The sequence below is a fragment of the Budorcas taxicolor genome, chromosome 24 (genome assembly GCF_023091745.1).
Source record: "Budorcas taxicolor isolate Tak-1 chromosome 24, Takin1.1, whole genome shotgun sequence".
Lineage (NCBI taxonomy): Eukaryota > Metazoa > Chordata > Mammalia > Artiodactyla > Bovidae > Budorcas > Budorcas taxicolor.
The window spans coordinates 21,695,713-21,711,865 of NC_068933.1; positions in this window are offsets into that span (position 1 = coordinate 21,695,713).

Sequence of the window (16,153 nt, forward strand, 5' to 3'; positions counted from 1 at the left end):
CACAAAAAGTTTGGAAAATTCTTAAGGAGATGGGAATACCAGACCATCTGACCTGCCTCCTGAGAAATCTGTATGCAGATCAAGAAGCAACAGATAGAACTGAACATGGAACAACAGACTGGGTCCAAATCAGGAAAGGACTATGTCAAGGCTGTATTTTGACACCCTGCTTATTTAACTTATATGCAGAATACATCATGTGAAATGCCAGGCTGGATGAAGCACAAGCTGGAATGAAGATTGCCAGGAGAAATATCAACAACCTCAGATATGCAGATGGTACCATACTCGTGGCAGAAAGGAAAGAATAACTAAAGAGCCTTTTGAAGAATGTGAAAGAGGAGAGTGAATAAGTTGGCTTGAAACTCAATGTTCAGAAAACTGAGATAGTTGCATTCGGTCCCATCACTTCATAGCATATAGATGGGGAAATAATGGAATCAGCAACAGGCTTTACTGCAGATGGTGATTGCAGCCATGAAATTAAAAGACACTTGCTCCTTGGAAGAAAAGCTGTGACCAAACTAGACAGCATATTCAAAAGCAGAGACATTACTTTGCCACCAAAGGTCCATCTAGTCTATGATTTTTCCCGTAGTCATGTATGGATGTGAGATTTGGACTATAAGGAAAGCTGAGTACCAAAGAATTGATGCTTTTGAACTGTGGTGTTGGAGAAGACTCTTGAAAAGAGTCCCTTGGACTTCAGGGAGATCTGACCAGTCCATCCTGAAGGAAATCAGTCCTGAATATTCATTGTAAGGACTGATGCTGAAAGTGAAGCTCCAATACTTTGGCCACCTGATGCAAAGAACTGACTCACTGGAAAAGCCCCTGATGCTGGGAAAGATTGAAGGCAGGAGGAAAAGGGAACAACAGAGGATGAGGTGGTTGGATGACATCACCAACACAGTTGACATGAGTTTGAGTAGGCTCTAGGAGTTGGTGATGGAAAAGGAAGCCTGATGTGCTGCAGTCCATGGGGTCTCAAAGAGTCGGACACGACTGAGTGACTGAACTGAACTGAACTGTCCAGAAATAAAAGTTTTATTGGAACAGAGAAACACTCATTTGTTTATGTATTACAGACTGCTGCCTTCCTGTTACAACAGAGTTGAGTGGTTGCAGCAGAGATCACATGGCCTGTAAGGGCTAAAATATTTACTATCTGGCTCTGTATTGTGGTAAAAGTCACATAATATAAAACATATTCTTTTAACCAATATAACTGTACATTTCAGTGGTGCTAAGTACAATTACGTTGTTCTGCAGCTCCCACAATCATTCATCTCCCAGATTTTTCACTTTCTAAACTGAAACTCTGTCCTCATTAAACACTAAGTACTGTTCCTGTTACCCACTTCCCTCCCTGCCCTCCCTTCCCTGGGCCCTTGGCATCTACTCAGGAACTTTCTGACTACCTTTTTAGAAGAGTGAATTCTTCCTTTCTTCTCACCTTACTATCTTATAAACTGTGTTTCCTTCAGTTATCCAGAAAAATTTCCCATATGATGAACTGTTAATAGGCAGTCTGTTTTTCATATGCTGAGTCCCTTGTGAGTTCCTTAGATGAGATATAGCATACAAAGGAATGTTCATTATTATTCTCATTATTTTTATTCATATCACTGTCATTATCATTAGTATAATTTGTTTTTCTCCATCTGTATTTCCTTGTTCCCTAATGTCTTTCTGCTATACTTTATTTTTTACTAGGAATTGATTTGGTAGATATATCTTCATTATTTTCTTAGTGCCTTTTTTCTACCTACCAGGTGACTGAGGTGTGTGTGTGCAAATATATTAGAAAGGGTTCAAGTGTGTTAAAAAAATTCAGCCAGTATATGTGTATGATGGTCAGGATTTAAGACCCATCCTGCTGCCAATTAAGTTTCTGGATATTCATCTGATTTTCAAGAAATACTTTGGTATTATTCCATCTGTTAAGTGAATGCTCTGTTAGTGATCTCCACATTGATACCATGGACACTGGCCTCAGTGGGACAAACAGAAACTCATTTCAAATGGAAATTATTTATTTATTTTTACTTTACAATATTGTATTGGTTCTGCCACATATCAACATGAATCCGCCATGGGCATACGCGTGTTCCCCAACCTGAACCCCTCTAAATGGAAATTCTGTGAAGGATCAACATAGTCCTATTTCCTCCTCTCTCTGCAAGTGTTTTGTGATGTCATACTACAAAAAGAGTAAATCATGTTCAAGGATCTCTTGATGTAACGTGAATGAATTTGTGTTTGTGGGACATGGTGACTGACTACAGCTTGGTTCTGGATCTTGATGGGGAAGGGATACTAGCTGATGTGATGTTGGACTCAAGAAACTACATAATGTCTTTTTTATTATTATTACTTTATTTTTTAAAAGGTTTTATTTTATATTGGAGTATAACCAATATTATAATAATACTAACAATGTTATAATAGTTTCAGGTTCATAGCTAAGCATATCCATTCTCCTGAAAGCCCCACCCATCCAGGCTGCCACGTAGCACTGAGCAGAGTTCCCTGTGCTATACTGTGGGTCTTTGTTGGTTATCCATTTTAAATATAGGTGTGTGTACATGTCCATCACAAGCTCTCTAACTATCCCCTGCCTGCACCCTTCCTCCTGGTAACCATAAGGAAAACTGCATAATATTAACAGACAGTTATGGTTACTATTCTTGAATAAATGTTTATTTAAATATCACAAGGAGAAAACAATGGCAACCCACTCCAGTACTCTTGCCTGGAAAATCCCATGGATGGAGGAGCCGGGTAGGCTGTAGTCCATGGGGTTGCTAAGAGTCGGACATGACTGAGCAGATTCACTTTGATTTTTCACTTTCATGCATTGGAGAAGGAAATGGCAACTCACTCCAGTGTTCTTGCCTGGAGAATCCCAGGGACGGGGGAGCCTGGTGGGCTGCCATCTATGGGGTCACACAGAGTCAGACACTACTAAAGCAACTTAGCAGCAGCAGCAAATATCACAATAAAATTTCAGTCTTGGAGATATATTTTAATAGATAAAATATTGTTTTCTTTCTTTCTGTTTCCTGCAGTATTTAAATCATTCCTTGGTATTGGGGTAAGTGATGAAAAGGAAGAGCTATTTTGGTTCAGTACATATTGCTATAGAACACTACACAGAAGCTCAGTCAGTAGAAAAAATTGTTGCAGTTCACAGAGTCTCTAAATACATTTTCCTGAATGGTTCAATCTTGGAAGAACACAGCCTCTTCTTCATTCAGTGTTTTCCTTTAGAAAACATTAATTAGAAATTTGCATGTCAAAGGATTTTATAAAATCAGAAAAATCACACAGATATCATGAATCCTCGTAATGTATAGGTAGGCATAGAAACTTATAACGCAAAATGAAAGAAGCAAAAGTCTGTTCTGCATATAGTACATCAGAAGTCCCTGGGCTCTGGAATCTACTGATTATCTGAGGTGGAACTGATGTAATAATAACAGAAATAAAGTGCACAATGAATGTAACGTTGCTTGAATCATTCCAAAACCACCCCCCACCCCAGTCCATGGAAAAATTGTCTTCTATAAAACCCGTTCCTGGTGACAGAAAGGTTGGGGACTGCTGTGTACGTAAAATTGAGATTCCACTATTTTTATTTTGTTACTATTATTTTTTCTCTAGCTTTTCCCTCTATATTCACTTCTTAAATAATAACTAAGATTTAAGTCATACAAAACATCGTTCTGGTAGTGAGGAAAAATCTAAATATGATTTAGACAGAGCCTGTACTCATGAAGAGTCTTTAGCTGTTTTCACTGTGGCTTGCATGGAATTCAGAACCACAGAGGTGTCTCAGAACCAGCCCGTGACTGCAAACTATGCCAGGACTGCTTGTTGACACCCTTTCCTCTACTGTGACTAGAGACATTCCATTCATGCCTAACTTCTGCATCAATATGCTGAATAACTTTCATTCAAAATAAAAAGAAGGGTGCTAAAAAAAAATTCTGCTAGAAATTGGTAGATTTTGGAATTGCCTTCATCATTTTGCTGCTGGGGAGCTCATGATGCATTCTTAATCACATTCCTTTGTCTAACTGGCTAAGTTATTCAATTTCTTTCTCCAAAAGGCTAGGGTAGAATCAACAGTGAGTGACTGTGAAATTGAAATAATGTGATGTTAATCCTCCAGTAATGGTGTTATTCTTTTCTTCCTGAGTCCACTAAAACCACTTTCTAGATTGATAATAATATATATTAATCAATAATATTATTAATCAAATAATATATTATTAATTAATATAATAATAGCTTCCTTATTATGTAAATTTACTTTAGAACTAAGCAGACTATATATAAATGAAAACATATATCCCACAATTATAGCCTGAATTTTCTTAAATGACTACAGGGAGTTTCCAAAGGGTAAAGAATACTGCAAGGTCTTAGAGGCCTAAGCGCTAGAGTTTGACCAATGTCACTTTTGCTATAGCTCAGCACTTCATGAGACAGAGAGGTGAAAGACTAGCCCAGATTCAAGAGGTAGAGAAACAGCATCAACATATTGACAGAAGAAGCTTCAAAGTATTATTAACAGAAGTGTTTAAAAATACAATGCTATATAATAGAATTTATGTAAAACTGGCTTGAAACTCAACATTAAAAAAAAAAAACCACAAAGATTATGGCATCCAGTCCCATCACGTCATGGCAAATCGAAGGGGAAAAAGTGGAAACAGTGATAGATTTGATTTTCTTAGGCTCCAAAATCACTCTGGATAGTGACTGCAGCCATGAACTTAAAAGATGCTTGCTCCTTGGAAGGAAAATTATAACAAACCTAGACAGCATATTAAAAAGCAGAGACATCTCTTTGCCAACAAAGGCCTGTATAGTCAAAGCTATGGTTTTTCCAATAGTCATGTACAGATATCAGAGCTGGACCATAAAGACAACTGACTACAGAAGAATTGATGCTTTTGAACTGTGGTGTTGATAAGACTCTTGAGAGCCCCTTAGACAGCAAGGAGATCAAACCAGTCAATCCTAAAGGAAATCAACTCTGAATATTCATTGGAAGAACTGTTGCTAAAGCTGAAACTCAGTACTTGAGTCATGTAATGAGAAGAGCCAACTCATTGGAAAGGACACTAATTCTGGGGAAAACTGAAGGTAAAAAGAGAAGGCGGCTGCAGAGAATGAGATGGTTTGAAAGCATCACTGACTCAATAGACATGAATTTGAGCAAACTCTCCCTGGATATAGGGGAGGACAGAGGATCCTGGTGGGCTAAAATGCATGGGGTCACAGAGTTGGACGACTTAGCAACTGAATGACAAAAATAATAAAATTTATATATTTCTATACTCTTCTGTTGTTAAGCACAGGGTTTTTTGTTTTTTGTTTTTTCAAAATTAGCCTCTCAAAGAACTTATATTCATCAAATCCAGATATTTATTTTCTAATATGCTCTCTCTAAAACTTCCTTTAATATTAAACCAAGTTTAGCTTAATGAAGACTATATTTTTAAAATGAATTATTATTTTCCTGATTAAACAAATATCTATTGAGTTTGCATAAGAGAGGAATTTTCTTATATGCTGGGCTAAATTTGAGAAAACACTGTTCCAATCTTAAAAAGTTCATCATTCAGAAAACAGTTTCAGTAGATGAATGAATAAATATAGTGTTTTGAATTACCACAGGGTCATATATAGCCTTGTTAAACTATACCACAAGTAAGCCTAATAATAATTTTTATTTTCTATACTTAATGTAGTTTTTTTAAAATAGGAATATTTTACATAACAGTTGGTCAAAAAACAATGAGGGAATATGATAATGATGTTGATCTTGTCTCCTCCAAGATTAAATGCCTCCTTTAAATGTCTGTCTTTTATTTTTTACTTTGATTTTATTTTTGCAGGATAAGTCATGGGCATAATTTCAGCTGTTTTACAGCAAAAGAATTTGGTGACTGATCTTTACCAAGGTTTTCTCTCTACTCTTTGTCTCATCATTTATGTAAGCTTTTGTCATACCATAAAATGCACTTGTTTACTGAGGCTTTTAGATAATTGTAATTTTATGTCTTCTGCTTAATAGGTTTATGTGTAACTGGTTCTTTATTGTTGCACCACATTCTTCCCTGTAGGATATATGGAGGAGTAATATATTCATCCTGTCTACTTATCTGCCTTTCCATTCTGTGGGAGTCTCTGCCAGAAGACAGTGTGCACTTGTCTATGAATGGATAAAGGGAGGAATTTATTTAGTTTCATTGCAGTAGAATTGAATTATATTTCAGGCTTCCAGTTATGAGTCTGTCTAGGCCTCATCACTATAGCATATGAGAAAATAAAATGCTTTATATATATTAATATTTTATAAAACAGAAGCTTGCCCTTTCAAAAAATTTTAAAATGTAATCACTTTGATGGAAAATTTTTTTCTACTTGCTTTATATTCCTATCATAAAATAAGGTTATTAGATATATTTGAAACTTCTTTTTTGATGACTCTGGGAGGGTGTAGGAAAATATACTCCAGGTCTCCACAATAAATTAGGGGCATCATTTATTGAGGTTTTAGGGAAGGCTGATTCATAGGAACTTGTCAGAAACTATGAGACCCAGGACATGATACCATATGTGAAATCTTATGTACTTGGTATGTATCTAGCACTTGCTAGTCATTTAACATATTATTTTTAGTTCCACCTTGTCTTGAAAATATTTTACAGTTCTAAGAAAATGGAAAAAATAGTATAGTACAATGACCACCCCTCACCAGTTGTCAACATTTTGCCACATTTTCTGTCTCTGAACCATTTGAAAGTAAACTATATACATCATGGTTGTGCATCCATAAATCTTACCATAAAGTATTTTCTTAAGAAAAAGGATATTTTCCTGCATGTTAGTAACAAGATTGTCATTCTCCTGTATGTAGCAGTGTCTCAGTATTACCTAGTTTTTAGTCCATATTCACATTTTTCTAACTGTTCTCAATTAAAAAAAAAAAAAAATTGGCCCAGGATCCAGTGAAGCGACAAGCATTACATTTGTTTATGTCTTTAGTCTCCTTAAATCTAGAGCAGCTACCCCTACTCCCGTGATGTTTGTTTTTCTTGACAGTGACATTTTTGATGAGTTGAGGTCTGTTGCTTTTTAAAAACATCTCATATGTGTATGTATGGGCTTCCCTGGTGGCTCAGAGGGTGAAGGATCCACCTGCAATTCAGGAGACCTGTATTCAGTCCCTGGGTTGGGAAGATCCCCTGGAGAAGGGTATGGCTACCCACTCCAGTTTTCTTGCCTGGAGAATCCCATGGACAGAGGAGCCTGGTGGGCTACAGTCCATGAGGTTGCAAAGAGTCAGACATGACTGAAGCAACTTAGCAGGCATATTGGATGTACTTTCTAGTTTCTTCATGTGTAGATTCATTTTGGATTCATTTTGGCAACAATGCTATATTGGTTTACATTTACTTTTGTATCACATCAGGCGGAATTATATCTGTTTACTCTATTATTGAGGAGACTATGAGTGATGGTTATTTTACTGTGTTAACCATAAAATTTCCTCATTTTAAGGATCTGCATTTCCATCTGTAATTAAGAAGTGATCTCGTACTTTGCAATTGTGTCAGTACTTTTCCCCAATAATCTATTTGTATTTTTTTCTGAGTTCTAATATTACATCTATATTCAGTATCTGATGCTTTTCCTGTGAAGAAATGCTTTATTCCCCCCAAATTTCAAGTTCCATTAGGGGGAATTATTTATAGTATCTCCTGTGTGCTTGATGATATGTTCCATTTTGAACTATTTGCTTATTTTCTATTTAAAAATTTACTCATTTTCTGATGGGAAAAAAATTTATTTTCTTATACTTGTCCGATATTGACCTGAAATTACCCACTTTTCCAAGAACATATGATAAGTAATAGTATTTAGAAATTAATGTCTGGACACTAGATATACTCATTGCTACTTGAGTTTCATTTCTTCAGGGTACTTTAATGGATGGTTCTAGGAAGATGTCTATATTCTAAGTGTAAAAACAACTTCAAAGAACTCTTGAGCTATACAAAATGATTATGCATTATGCTTACTGCAGGACAAATTCAGCATCATAGGGTTTTTCATCACCTTTCCCTTGATGTATGTATGTGTTTTTCTCCCAAAATGAAACCCATATTCCCCAACTATCTTATGTATACTCATTTATAATACCCAACATATTTTCAGTGTTAAAGACTGCTTAGCAGAGGCTACATAGAACTAAAGTTATATGTGGCTGTTAGGTAATTCTCTCCTTTTGTAGTTTAAATCTTACTTATTATGGCTAGGTATTAAACTGTCACTGAATTTTATTTATATCTGCTCTGTGGTATTAGTACCTCCCCAGGTTGCTACCAGCGTTCTCCATACTTAATGTATGTGGTAAGCAAATATCAACTAAATTGGGAATTATTCTTTAAAGTTCTTTGGTCTACAACTTAGTATCTTCTCTGCAGACATCCAAATAGCTAAGAACATCAAGTGCTTACTACCCACATGGAGGAGAGTTACTGAGATAAAAGCATCCCAAGACCAAGAGCTGAGGGTTACGAAGGCACAGGTATTCAATTGTGCTTGTTAGGCGAGCAGATGTGATGGATTTGGGGTTTCTGTCCTGTTTCAACCCTGGAAAATGATCTCTTCTGCACTATTTGATTGGAAAGACACTGAGCTGCTTTTTGATCCAAAATTTGGCTATATTGGATCATATTTCACAGGCTTGTAATAGCATATAATGCTTCTAGAGGCTGAAATCAGGGCTTTCCTAAGAAGTGACAAGCAGAGCAATCTCAGAGACAATGTTAACCCGCATCTGATTATAGAGGAGAACTGAACATATAAATCATATTTTTAAGAACTGAAGATAATCAGTAACTTACTTATATAACTTTTTAAAACAAGTGAACATGGTTTTTATTTTCAGACTTACTATGTTGGAGATATATGGTGTTATCTAACCTATACTTGTTGTTGCTGTTCAGTCTCCAAATCGAGTAGCCTATTTACAAGCCCATGGATGCAGCACACCAGGCTTCCCTTGTCTGTCAGTATCTCCTGGAGTTTGCCCAAACTCATGTCCCTTGTATTGGTGATGCTCTACAACCTTCTTATCTTCTGTTGCCCCTTTCTCCTCCTGCCCTCAGTCTTTCCCAGCATCAGAGTCTTTTCCAACGAAATGACACTTTGCATCAGGTGGCCAAAGTATTGGAGCTTCAACTTCATCATCAGTCCTTCCAATGAATATTCAGGGTTGATTCCTGTTAAGAGTGACTGGTTTGACCTCCTTGCAGTCCAAAAGACTCTTAAGAGTCTTTTCTAGCACCACAATTAGAAAGCATCAATTCTTCAGTGGTCAGACTTCTTTATGGTCCAACTGTCACATCCCTATATGACTACTAGAAAAATCATAGCTTTGACTATATGGACCTTTGTCAGAAAAGAGATGTCTTCGCTTTTTAATACACTGTCTAGGTTTGTCAAAGCTTTCTTTCCAAGGAGCAAGCGTCTTTTAATTTCATGACTTCAGTTACCATCCTCAGTGATTTTGGATCCCAAGAAAAGCAATCTCTCTCTGTTTTACTTTTTCCCCTTCTATTTGCTATGACATGATGAGACCAGATGCCATGATGTTACTTTTTTGAATATTGAGTTTTAACTCAGCTTTTTCACTGTCCTCTTCCACCTTCATCAAGCAGGTCTTTCTTTAGTTCCTCTTTGCTTTCTGCCATTGAAGTAGTATCATCTGCATATCTAAGGATATTGATATTTCTCTCAGCAGTCTTGATTCCAGCTTGAGCTTTTCCAGCCCAGCATTTCACATGATGTACTCTGCATAGAAGTTAAATAAATAAGATGAAAATATACAGTCTTATTGTACTCCTATCCTAAGTTTGAACCAATCCTTTGTTCCATGTCTGGTTCTAACTATTGCTTCTTGACCCTCATACAGGTTTCTCACGAGGCAGGTACAGTGGTCTGGTATTCCCATCTCTTTAAGAATTTTCCAGTTTGTTGTAATCCAGTCAAATACTTAAGTGTAGTCAATGAAGCAGAAATAGATATTTTTCTGGAATGTCCTTGCTTTTCCGATGATCCAACAAATGTTGGCAATTTGATCGCTGGTTCCTCTGCCTTTTATAAATCAGTTATAGAGTTGGAAGTTCTCAGTTCATGTGTTACTGAACCTGTGGCTGATTCGTGTTGATGTATGCAAAAACCACTACAATATTGTAAAGTAATTAGCCTCCAATTAAAATAAATTAACTAATTTAAAATTAAAAAAAATAAAGATTTTGAGCATTACCATGCTGCTGCTGCTGCTGCTAAGTCGCTTCAGTCGTGTCCGATTCTGTGAGACCCCATAGACAGCAGCCCACCAGGCTCCCCCGTCCCTGGGATTCTCCAGGCAAGAACACTGGAGTGGGTTGCCATTTCCTTCTCCAATGCATGAAGGTGAAAAGTAAAAGTGAAGTTGCTCAGTCATGTCTGACTCTTAGCAACCCCATGGACTGCAGCCTACCAGGCTCCCCTGTCCATGGGATTTTCCAGGCTAGAGTACTAGAATGGGGTGCCATTGCCTTTTACAATTACCATGCTGGTATGTGCAGTGAGTGCAATTGTGCAATAGTTTGAACATTCTTTGGCATTGCCCTTCTTTGGGACTGGAATTATAACTGACTTTTTCCAGTCCTGTGGCCACTGCTGAGTTTTCCAAATTTGTTGACATATTGAGTACAGCACTTTAACAGTATCATCTTTTAGGCTGTTAAATAGCTCAGCTGGAATTCCATCACCTCCACTATCTTTGTTTGTAATAATGCTTCCTAAGGCCCACTTGACATCACACTCCAGGATGTCTGGGTGTAGGTGAGTGATCACAGCATCCTGGATATCTGGGTCAAGATCTTTTTTGTACAGTTCTTCTGTGTATTCTTGCACCTCTTCTTAATCTCTTCTGTTTCTGTTAGCTCCTTACTGTTTTTTCCTTTATCATGCCCATCCTTGCATGAAATACTCCCTTGATCTCTTCAATTTTCTTAAAGAGAGCTTTAGTCTTTCCCATTCTATTGTTCTCCTCTATTGCTTTGCATTGTTCGCTTAAGAAGGCTTTCTTATATCTCCTTGCTGTTCTCTGGAACTCTGCATTCAGTTGGGTGTATCTGCCGTTCTCCCTTGCCTTTCACTTCTCTTCTTTTCTCATATATTAATAAAGCCTCCATTAGCCACTTTACCTTCAGGGATTTCTTTTTCTTGGCAATGTTTTGGTCACTGCCGACTGTACAGTATTACAAACCTCTGTCCATTTTTCTTCAGGCCCTCTGTCTACCAGATCTAATCCCTTTAATCTGTTTGTCGCCTCCACTGTATCATTATAAGAAATTTGATTTAGGTCTTATCTAATTAGCCTAGTGGATTTCCCTACTGTCTTCAATTTAAGTCTGAATTTTGCAATAACAATCCCATAATCTGAGCCACAGTCAGCTCCAGATCTTGTTTTTACTGACTGTATAGAGCTTATCCATCTTCAGCTGCAAAGAATATAATCAATCTGATTTCAGTCTTCACCATCTGATCATGTCCATGTGTAGAGTCATTTCTTATGTTGTTGAAAGGTGGCATTTATACAGTAAACAAAATTGTGTTAGCCTTTGTCTTGCTTCATTTTGTACTCCAAGGCCAAACCTATTTGCTACTCTGAGTATCTGTTAACTTCCTACTTTTGCATTCCAGTCCCCTATGATGAAAAAGACATCTTTTTTTTGGTGGGTGTTAGTTCTAGAAGGTCCTGTAGGTCTTCATAGAACCATTCAACTTCATCTTCTTTGACATTATTGTTTGGGGCATTGACTTGGATTACTGTGATTTTGAATGTTTTGCCCTGGAAAAGAACCACGATCATTGGGTCATTTTTTAGATTGCACTCTAGTACTGCATTTCAGACTCTTGTTGACTATGAAGGCTACTCCATTTCTTCTAAGGGATTCTTACCCACAATCATCTGAATTAAATTCATCCATTCAGGTCCATTTTATTTCATGGATTCCTAAGATGTTGATATGCACTCTTGCCTATTTCTCTTTGACCCCTTCCAATTTACCTTGATTCATGGATCTAACATTTCAGGTCCCTATGTAATATTGTTCTTTACAGCAACAGACTTTCACCACCAGACACATTCACAACTGAGTGTTATTTTTGCTTTGGCCCAGCCTCTTCATTCGTTCTGCAGCTGTTTCTCTGCTCTTCCCCAGTAGCATATTGGAAAGCTTTTGACCTGGGGTGCCCATCTTCCAGTGTCATATCTTTTTTTGTCTTTCCATACTGTTCATAGGGTTCTTGAGGCAAGAACACTGGAGTGAGTTTGCCATTCCCTCCTCCAGTGGACCACATTTTGTCCACTCCACTATGACTCATCTGTCTTGGGTGGTTCTGCCAGGTATTTCTTATAGCTTCATTGAGTTAAGCAAGCCCCTTTGCCATGACAAGGCTATGATCCCCAATGGAGATCTAATCTATATATTAGACTGCAAATTAAATGTTATTGATCCTTCATTGTATATGTGTCAGATGGTCAGAGAGGTTCACAGATTTGTAAGGTCACAAAGCTAGTAATGGCAAAGGTTAAATCTGAATTACAATTTCCTAATTTCAAACCCCATTTCCTAACTTCTCCACCATACCCACTGATTATTCTTTTGACAACAGAAATATATCAGTGCAAAGCCCACTGATAACTTATTCATAGTTCATCATTTATAGTAAAGATAAAAATAAACTGGATATTCACTTATCCTACAAATGAACATAATAAACTTTATAGAGGACAGAGGGAACACTGAGTTTAACAAATCATAGAGTGGGAAATCCCTGCATATTTTTTCATATTTTTGATGTGCCTTGATTTTATCTTGATGCTAGTGACTAGTTATGGAATCTGATTTTAGTTGTATTACATTAAGATAACTCTCAAATTTTTGTGTGATGTTCTACCTTACTCATTCACCACATATAATACACTGTGTTGTTATTCAGTCACTAGGTCATGTCCAACTCTTTGCAACCCCATGGACTACAGCACACAAGGCTTCTCTTTCCTCCACTATCTCTTGGAGTTTTCTCAAAGTCATATCCATTGAGTCAGTAATGCTATCTAACCATCGCATCCTGCACTGTCACCTTCTCCTTTTGCCTTCACTCTTTACCAGTATCAGGGTCTTTTCCAATGAGCTGGTTCTTCACGTTAGGTGGCTGAAGGATTGGAACTTCAGCTTCAGCATCAGTCCTTCCAGTGAATATTCAGAGTTTCTTTCCTATGGGACTTTTTAGGCAAGAATACTGGAGTGTATTGCCATTTCCTCCAGAGGATCTCCCCAACCCAGAGATTGAACCTGTATACCCTGTGTCTCCTGCACTGCAGGCAGATTCTTTACCTGCTGAGTCATCAGGGAAGCCCCTATAATACACTAGGCTCAGAACTAATCATTTTGCATTAATTAAATCATTAACCTCACAGCACACCTGTAAGATGGGAATTATTATTTTCATTTTACATGTGAGGAAACTGAGGCTCAGTGAAGTTAATAACTTGCTATCAAATAGCATTATGAGCATCTGATCCTGTACTCTTTATATCATTTTATACAGTCCTCCTCTAGGAGATTTTATTGCTTTCTGGTCAATATAATTTTTTTAATTGCTATTCTCTTAAACATAGGAAGTTGCATTTTATAATCAGATAATTCATTCAAACTATGTATTTTCAAATATATACTCTTAGCTGTGATCTGAATCAAAATATTATGATAATTAATTTGGGAAGATAAAAGAGGTAAAATACTCATTTTGTTTCTCAACAGTAGTTCAAATCGGATACATTGGCATGCGTGTGCATGCATGTGTGTATGTATGTAAAAAACTATTCTGTCAACAAAGATTTATAATATGTCTACTCTGTGCTTGGCACTGCTCTCGGCCGTGGAAAGGAAGAAAGCAGTTACAACACCTTTTTCCTCATGAAGCTTCCATTTTGTATGTTGTATAACACTGATCTATAAGCAAGAAACTCGGAGATTCAATAAGTATGATTTAGTCTTGATGTTAGTGTGGCAGTGGAGCTTTTTAGGTTAAAGTATTGACCCAAAGAAGAAATTACACAACTGATCTCTAAAAAGAACTCTATTTTAGATTATTTATTCTAGTTAGAAGAAATGGATCAAACACACCTTGGATTACATTGATAAACTCTGACAATACTTCCTATTACCATATTCAAGGTATCATGATTGTGCCCTACCAAAAATGACAAAAAGTCAGATTTTTGCCTTTCAGGAAAAAAAAAATGTTGGTCTGCCATAGTTTCGTACAAGATCAAGACTGCTGGGTTGGAGACAAGGTGCTTTATTACTCAAAAACAGCAAGCTGTATGATCTTCATGTTTATACCTGTTCTCTGCACCTGCCAATTCCCATGGGGGCCATAGGAAAGAGGCCCTAAGCAGAGGAGTGAAGGATTTTCATTAGAGTTGAGGGATTGGGAGAAATATCAATAACCTCAGATATGCAGATGACACCACGCTTATGGCAGAAAGTGAAGAGGAGCTAAAAAGCCTCTTGATGAAAGGGAAAGAGGAGAGCGAAAAAGTTGGCTTAAAGCTCAACATTCAGAAAACTAAGATCATGGCATCCGGTCCCATCACTTCATGGGAAATAAATGGGGAAACAGTGGAAACAGTGTCAGACTTTATTTTTTTTGGGCTCCAAAATCACTGCAGATGGTGACTGCAGCCATGAAATTAAAAGACGCTTACTCCTTGCAAGAAAAGTTATGACCAACCTAGATAGTATATTCAAAAGCAGAGACATTACTTTGCCGAGTAAGGTTGGTCTAGTCAAGGCTATGGTTTTTCCAGTGGTCATGTATGGATATGAGAGTTGGACTGTGAAGAAGGCTGAGCACTAAAGAATTGATCTGTGGTGTTATCTTTTGAACTGTGGTGTTGGAGAAGACTCTTTAGAGTCCCTTGGACTGCAAGGAGATCCAATCAGTCCATTCTGAAGGAGATCAGCCCTGGGATTTCTTTGGAAGGAATGATGCTAAAGCTGAAGTTCCAGTACTTTGGCCACCTCATGCGAAGAGTTGACTCATTGGAAAAGACCCTGATGCTGGGAGGGATTGGGGGCAGGAGGAGAAGGGGAGGACAGAGGATGAGATGGCTGGATGGCATCACGGACTCGATGGACATGAGTCTGAGTGAACTCCGGGAGATGGTGATGGACAGGGAGGCCTGGCGTGCTGCGATTCATGGGGTCGCAAAGAGTCGGACACGACTGAGCGACTGAACTGAACTGAACTAAAGAAACTCAATCTCTAGAAGCGATTGCAAGCCACATATGCCCTAGTGGGAATTATTTCTTTATTATATTGGACAGTTGAAAAAATTCCTGCCCCAGAGGGAAGGGAGACACTATCTCTATCTTCCAAGGTTTACTAATATACAAATATCTTTAAATATTTACCTTTCAAGAGAGACAACCAGTGTTTCTGCCCATAAAATGAGAAGAAATGAAAGCGATCCATAGAGAATTGTTTCCTAGTTTTTTCCTTTCTATACTACCAGTTTTTCATGACTTGAAAATGAACTGTTACTAAAAGTAATTACTTGTATATATTACATATAAGGGAAGAATGGCATATTTAGATTACATATGGGATGGGACTGGTCATCATGTGCCTAATTTATAGGTGAGGAAAGTGAGGTTCATGGAGGTACATTTATGACTCGTTCCACAGATAATAAATTTTACTGCCAAAATTTAATCCCAAATGTTTTAGTAATCAAAATAATTCAGTAGTCAGAATGTAAATATATCTTTGCAATCTCTAGCATAAATACAACTGTTCATGCTAGAAAACAAGGTTTTCAAAATTTCATGTCAATGTGACATCTACATCTATTTGGCATTCATCCACCTCATCAGCTTTCACCTGAGAAAACTTTCCATTATGTTGTTCAGTCTGTTGAAAAATGTGCTGGCATGAACCTCCTCTTGCAGCTTCTTAGAGAAATTGGTGGAGTCCTGGGCTCTATGCAGCTGGAAAGGTG